The sequence below is a fragment of the Rattus norvegicus genome, chromosome 11 (assembly GCF_036323735.1).
Source record: "Rattus norvegicus strain BN/NHsdMcwi chromosome 11, GRCr8, whole genome shotgun sequence".
NCBI lineage: Eukaryota > Metazoa > Chordata > Mammalia > Rodentia > Muridae > Rattus > Rattus norvegicus.
The window spans coordinates 89,950,437-89,956,470 of NC_086029.1; the positions used below are offsets into that span (position 1 = coordinate 89,950,437).

A 6,034-nucleotide genomic window follows, 5' to 3' on the forward strand; every position below is an offset into this window, starting at 1 on the left:
TGGAGGAGAAAAGGCATCTGTGGACCTACCCAGAGCAGGACCTTATGACCCATGAGGTCATGCTGCCAAGCAAGCTATGCTCACCTGTACAATGCTGGCACTAAGCTTAGGTGAGTAGTGGTTTTCTGACTGGATTATAGATCCACTCCGCAATGTGGAGGGATTTCATTCTTGTTACTGTAACACTGATCCAAAAGTCATGGTACGGGAGAACCCAGGTCTTAGCAAGGAGCAGAATACTGTTATTTAAATAAGTTGGTGTACTGCCAGGCTTCCCTCTAAACATATTAATGAGAGTGACTGGCAGAGAGTGGAGGAACTCATTGCTGTACAAGGCACTAAATGATCGGTCAGTGAATACCCATCCCTAACAGGACATTTAGATTATTCCCTCTGTGGCTCAGGGAATGTTGCAGAAGAAGGAGCAGGAGAAAATAGAAAGGCTAGAAGAGAGCTAAATGCCATCTCTTGGGCAATACATAGCAGCTGCAATTACAAACTCATAGCAGCTGCAGACCTGTGCTGAGTTTGCGCAAGAATAGGCCTAACAACAGTCAGGCCTGGATGGGAACAAAGAAGAAATACCATGGCTCGGTGTTGAACTGTCTGCTACTGACTGAGAGATTCGAGTGTAGGGAAATAAGTGCCGTAAGTTTCGAACCCACCAGTGACTCCATGAGGCTCCAATGGATACTTCTAACCCAGTGGACATATACCTTACCATGGTTAGACTAAACGGGCCATAAAACAAAATGAAAAGCCATGACAGAGACAGGCCGGGAAAAGGGAGGGCTGATAGGGAGGGTAAGTTATAATAAGAGAGGCTGTCAAGGACAGAGTAATCAGAATGTATTATTTATAGATCCATGAAATTGTCAAATAACAATATCCATCGATATGAATTAATTTTTAAAAATAGCCAGGTATCGTGGCACTTGCCTTCGGTCCCAACTTTCAGGAGGTAGAGCAAGTGGATCTCTGTGACACTGAGGATAGCGTGGTCCACATAGTGAATTCCTGGCCATCCAGGACTGTATAGTGAGACGCTGTCTTAAAACAAAGTCATGATAAAACTAAACTAAAAAAAGGAATCTAGCCTTATATGTATAGTATGATAAATCCGGTAATCCTAGTAGTTAAGAAGCTGGGGGCAGGGGGACGGGGGGAGAGTAGAGATTGCCATTCAAAGATATCTTAAGTGTTTTTTGTTTGTTTGTTTGGTTGGTTGGTTGGTTGGTTGGTTTTGGGGGAGATTTTTTTGTTTGGTTTTGTCTGCTTGGGGGGTGGGTGTGGGGCGTTAACCTTGTCTAAAAACCAAACCAATCAACCAATGAAACCAAACGAACAAGCCACTTCATACCCTTGCTGTCATAACTTCCCTACCATGAAAGACTGTGCATCTTCAAACTGTGAGCCAAGACAAGCCCATGCTCCTTTAGAGCTGCTATTTTGTAATAACTGTGAGAAAGGTAAATAACGCATCAAGGCAAGGATAGATATAAGCAAGCTCTCAGCAAAGACGGGAGAAGATTTGAATTTATTTCCACTTTCTTTATGACTTGCATATGTTTTCCTTCACAAACTGCTTCTTTTTTTATAACATACTGCACGTTGTTGAAATATCAGGGAGTAAAAAAATAACAAATTTAATCTTTAAGCAAACGCTGGCATTAATTTGGGCAAATCACACTTTTACTTAGATGGCAATAATAATCTCACCTGCCATATATGTTCATACCTTTGCAATATGACTTTGCTATTTTTTTTCTCATAAAGGATTGGAGTTTTCTGATTGCCTAGAATATGGACTGACCTTGTGTTGACCAATAGAGATAGACAGCAGAAGTGACACTGTGCACGTCTAATCTTAAGTGATAATATAGTAATTAGGCAATAAGGCAATATGTGGTCTCTCCTCCTAGTCTCTCATATAGATACACACACACACACACACACACACACACACACACAAGCAAAATTCAGTCATTATGTGAAAAGACCTAAACCAGCTTGCTAGGTGCCAGAGACGTATCTAGATGGCAGAATCAGTTAGCCAGAAACTAACCTACTGACTGTCATGCTCTGAACACACTAAGGCAAGTTCCCCCAAAAGGCTATGCAGTTGATCTCAGCTCAAATCATTAACCAAGAAATAGTGGGGTGATAGCTATTTCATGCCACTCAGCTTCATTACGTAAAAAACGCTAACTGATATCCGTGCACGTATGGTGCCTGTCATTGAAGGCCCTTCAGCTTGGTGAAGTTATCTGGGCTATTAACAAACCTCATGGATTTTTTTTTTTTTAAGAATCTGGAACAAAAAGGGTCTTTACAAACTCAGTACAGAATAAAAGTATAGAAGGCCAGGATTTTCATGGAAGCTATTTTGGCTTTCCACAGGCGTGTTACAACAATATGCTCCAGACTTTGAACGTGCTTTTCAATGTGCTCCTTAATAACCTCTGCACTCAGAGTTCACTTTCTATTTTACCAATTACTTTCAAACACAAAGTCGCTTATGGTTTGAGATGAAATATCACTAGAGTTGGTCATTACTGATGGAAAAGGTCCCACCGAGCTGAGTGGCCAAGACATCCGACGTCCCCAGGGACCAGACCACAGAATTAAAGGAGACCTGCCCGCTGTCGGACAGAACCAAGATGGCGAAAATGTGCAGCCAATGTGAAGATATGATGAAGGCCCTGTGCCAGAACCCTCCCAATGGCAAGGTGCTCAAGATCCTGGAGAACTCCAACGGTGATGAAATGGATGTCAATGTGCTAGACTTTGAGCACTTCCTGTCCATGCTGCAGACGGTGGCCAAGGACAAGACCAAGGAACCCATGACGATTCATGTATTTGCGAAGGAAGGGAATGATGCCTGTCATGGGTGCTGAAAGCCATCACGTTTTTGTCAGGTTGGGTGAAAAGATGACACAGGAAGAAGTAGAGATGCTGGTAGTAGGGCATGAGGACAGCAATGGCGGCATAAACTGTGGAGAGCTTTGTCCAGACGGTGCTGAATGGCTGAGTACATTTCCGTATCCCAAGTCTGTGCCTGGCTCACTGCGAGATTTCTGTGGCCCCAGAGACTGCCTATGCTCTCATATCACAGCACCTTGCCTATCTAGTCTTCTTTGTGGAGAGAGAGAGAGAGAGAGAGAGAGAGAGAGAGAGAGAGAGAGAGAGAGAGAGAGAACACAAGGCTCTAAGATCAGATGTTTACCAAGTTGCTATCACAGAATTAAAAATGACCTTAGGCTCATTACCACAACCTTCTGTGTTACCTGTTCTTGAACATTGAGATTTTATTTTAAAGAATGTGTAAAACTATGGCAACTCAAACTATTCATTCGCAGAAACCATAGCCCTGAGACTAATGCAGCACCCTGCCTTCCACATACATATAAAAGCAGGTTTTGTCCCTCTCTGCTGGCTCTAACACTCTACCACAGCCTCTGTTTCCTACAGGTAGTGAACCTTGGCTGGGATCAGCTAGCCTGTCAATACCCTAACACAGGCCTATGAGGTCTACATCTTCCACCTTGATGTTTGTGAACCTAAAACGCCACAGGTAGATCACACACACACACACACACACACACACACACACACACACACATTCATTCTACTTGTTGCCATAGTCACCATACAGATTCATGGTTAATTTTAGAGAGTGAAATGGTCTATGTTTTGATATTCTTATATGAGTCTTTGTGCACTAGTATTTAAAAAAGCATTGGCTCCATCAGTAGCTCACAGAAGAGAGAGACAACTTTGTCCTTGTAACTCTGGAGGGACAGAAATAAATTCAAGAGCTAGAGGTGGCTGAAGTCAAAGTACAGCTTAAGTCACACAGTAATATCAATAGTCTAATCATTATATAACTGGTAGTTACATGTGCAGTGGACAGCACTTGCTGCTCTTGAAGAGGACCCAGGTTTTCTGCTCAGCATCTACATTGGGTGCCTCACAGCAGCCTATGACCCCACCACTTGGAGGTCTAACCTCCACTTCTAGACTCTGGGAGGATGCATGTGTCTACATACTCACATGGACACCCATATACAATAATTAAATAGAATAAATAAATATCTTAAAAATGGTACAGGCTGGATTCCTGTCTAGTTAGGATCTTAGACAATCTGACACCTGAGCTTCACGTAATGAAGATTTCAAAAGTTCAGGATTGTACTCCGATATCGCTTTTACTGACTCAAAGCAAAAAAGAAGACCCCTCACAATGCAGCGCTCTGAGTTCCTCATGCAGGGTTTCTAGAACACCAAGCGAATTGTGCAATTAACCTAGCACCCATAACGTCTCAGTGTTTCATTGTATTACCAGAACTAAGTACAGTTCAGTCAGCAAGGGTCTGGGCTGTTTTGGTTAAACGCCCTCCATACTGAGGGAACAAACTTTAATCCAAAGAATAAGCAAACGCCACTGGGCTTTGTCAGATTCGGTTCACTCAGTGGGGCAGAAAATGGCGACCTCAGTGATGTTTCACTCATCCTTAAGTTTGGGTCAGGCATAGGGGCTCAGAGGGCTTTTTGTTCTTCTTTTCTTTTCTTTCTTTTTTTCATCCTCTAGACAAATAGGTAAATAGCAGGGTTCACTCGCCTAACCTTACAAGTGAATCTAGTAGGTTAACAGGTCCCACCCACATCCCATTCCTAAAGGGGTAACCTGGCTGGCAGTGCGCCTTAGTACTCTAGCCTTCATGGAGGAAGCCTTAGGCAGCAGGAAATATTTCTTTCCTGAAGTTTAAAAGAATGCTGATTTAGTGTTCTCTTTCTACTTAATTTGTATCATCTGGGCAACACCTCCCTTCCGCCTCCCCCTCAGGGAGTCCCTGAGGCAAAGAGAGCTATTCTGATTTCCAGAACTCGCTGGCCTGGCCAGATGCTCGCCTCTGCTCTGCGCTGTCCTCACTCCTGACCCAGGAATGTAGATTTCTTACTTACTAGCCCCTCCCAACCGCCCCATCCCCATTTCTAGCTCCAAAAAATTGCATGAAATCCGTCAAAGGAAGTAGTTATTACCTGGGTGATGCGTGTTAAGGAATTTCTTTCGATAGCAGAGAATCCCTATCTTCTTGAGTTTTATTTTTAAGCCCTTTCTGCTCTGTTCACATGCATTTTTGGTATGATTAGAAGGTGTTAGAGTTGAAGGGGGGCGTTTATTTATTCCCAGTGTGTTTTCGGCATAAGCAAGAACCTCTGTGAGAGCTTCCCCTACAGGAGCGTCACAGACACCTCTCGGAGGGTGTGAGCAGAGCCCTCCTCAGGCTTTGCTGAGAAGGTAACAGCCTGCCACGTGGGGATGGAGGTGATAGGGAAGGTGATTGGAGCCATCTGGAAAGAGCACAGTGTTAGGCATCATGAGATTCCCTTCCAGAGCAGCCCCTAAATCACGGTGTGGGTGTGGTCCTCTTGGCCGGCTTTTCAACAGGCAGCACGGGCTGACAGCCGATGGCTAGTGACCGTTTAACATCACTCATTGGTTGGGAGTCGTCCATCCTTTGGAGCTAGATGTGAAGCAATCTCTTATATCTACTTTGCTCCTTATCGGTCCTCTTGAACTATGTCTATGAATTACCTTCTGGGTAGACTATCTGATTCGAGATTAGAACCGTAGGAACAGAATTAATTTTTCTGCTTCATAAAAGCACATTTCTTGAGAATGTGCAGGGTCACGTGGAAGATTCTCAGAATTCTTACAAAGTGACTGTAGGGAGCCTTGAGTACATGGCTCACTGCCTTCACAAACAAACCAACAATCCATTAAAGACTTCAGAACTCAGTCTCAAGGAGCCCAGAGACCAGTGTTAAACTCAGTCTTTCTTATTGCTTTCAGCCCAACGCCTCATTCACCTCCGAGCCTTTGATGAATAGAGAGTACTGGTCTGTAGTACTTGACTATTTAATTAATGCTAGATGTCTGATTTCTGGTCCTTTCTTTTGCCAGGAACAGAGATCACCCCCCCCCCCCCGCCCCGCCAGAGCTTCTTTGACAAATGATTGCTTCCTGTTT

The 6,034-nt window shown here is 43.8% G+C and overlaps 1 pseudogene; it reads left to right on the top strand.

The window, feature by feature from the left end:
* Positions 1 to 2,681: 2,681 nt before the first annotated feature.
* On the top strand, positions 2,682 to 3,031 carry Myl6-ps5 (myosin light chain 6, pseudogene 5; annotated as a pseudogene).
* Positions 3,032 to 6,034: the final 3,003 nt, after the last annotated feature.